Raw genomic sequence first — 1,568 nt, 5'->3', positions numbered from 1 at the left:
TCATCATCCTCATCATCTGGGGTGGGCACCATTTTACCATCTTCTACTACATTGTCCAGACTAAAAAGCGTCAGGTCGAGTTCAGGAGCAAGAACTTGGACCTGAGCCTTTAAGTTCTCGTAAGTACCTGTCACAGTATCCACAAGATGACCCTGGAGATCGGCGTAACTCGCAAGAGCCGATTCAAGCCTCTCCCTCAGCTCCAACACCTCGGCATAAGTACGAGTATAGCTCTCTTTGTAGTTTTTCGCCGATTCCCCAGCCAAGTTGGCAGCAGCCTCAGCAGCCGTAGCCCGCGACTTCTCCTTCTCCAAGTCCAGCTCTAATTTAATGACCCTAGCATCCAACTCGTCCTTCAAACCTTTGATCCTGCTGAACTCCGACTTGGTATCCTTGATAAACCACTATTTTATGGTTTATATTGTGTTTATTTATGTGGTTTTATCATGATCTTTACCTACTTATTCGTTAAATAAGCATGCATTCATAATTCCTTCCTAAAGTTATTGCATGATTGAAAACTTGCTTCCTAGAGACTTTTAATTATGTATTTTATTTCTCCTTTATTCCATTCGATGCCGTGATCTGTGTGTTAAGTGTTTCAGGCTTTATAGGGCATGAATGAGTTGGACATTAGAGAGGAAGCTTGCAAAAATGAAAGGAACACAAGGAATTGAGGAGATGACCAGCGAGAAGTGACGCGGCCGCATGGATGACGCGACCGCACGAAAGAAAGGAAATCGCAGTGACGCGGCCGCATAGATGACACGACCGCGTGGCATGGAATAGCATGAGTGACGCGGCCGCATGGATGACGCGACCGCGTGGCAAAGCAGAAAGCCGAATGACGTGGCCGCATGGATGACGCGAGAGCGTGACATGCGCGATCTGCATAATATGCAGAATCGCTGGGGGCGATTTCGGGCCCTATTTTGACCCAGTTTTCGGCCCAGAAAAGAAGACTAGAGCCAGAGAACATGCAGAAACCAAAAACAACATTCATTCCGCATAGTTTTAGTTTTTAGATCTAGTTTTCCTCTCCTCTAGGTTTTTCTCTCTACACATTCATAGTTTTTAGGATTTGTTATGTTTATTGTTTTGCATTGGGATATTGAGAAGAGTTATTGCCTCATCAAGACTTCGACATTCTAGTTCGTTCTCTTTACTTGTCTCTTACTCTTCCATATTCCTTAATTTACTTAATTTTACCATTGGATTATTTTAGCATTTATCAATACAAGAAATACTTTTATTTTTAATTAATCTTTTGATCATTATTTATCATGTCTTTCTTTAATTCCCTTTCTTATGTTATGAATTCTTCATTTACAATGAGCGAGTAGTTCCCTAACTTGATGGGGAGTTGATTGAAAGAAACCCTTGAGTTGGGATGCTCAAGAGAAAGATTGTAATTGGGTTTATTGTTGGATTGCTCTCTAGTCACTAACACCAATCCTCCCAAGAGCGGAATGGAACTTGTGGATAGAGATAGCATTCCAGCTTGTTTAACTTTCCCTTACTTAGTGAGGGACAACTAAATAGAATAATCCCCAATTATCAATTAGTCT

The sequence above is a fragment of the Arachis hypogaea genome, chromosome 14 (genome assembly GCF_003086295.3).
Source record: "Arachis hypogaea cultivar Tifrunner chromosome 14, arahy.Tifrunner.gnm2.J5K5, whole genome shotgun sequence".
Taxonomy (NCBI): domain Eukaryota; kingdom Viridiplantae; phylum Streptophyta; class Magnoliopsida; order Fabales; family Fabaceae; genus Arachis; species Arachis hypogaea.
This window is presented reverse-complemented; position numbering follows the sequence as displayed.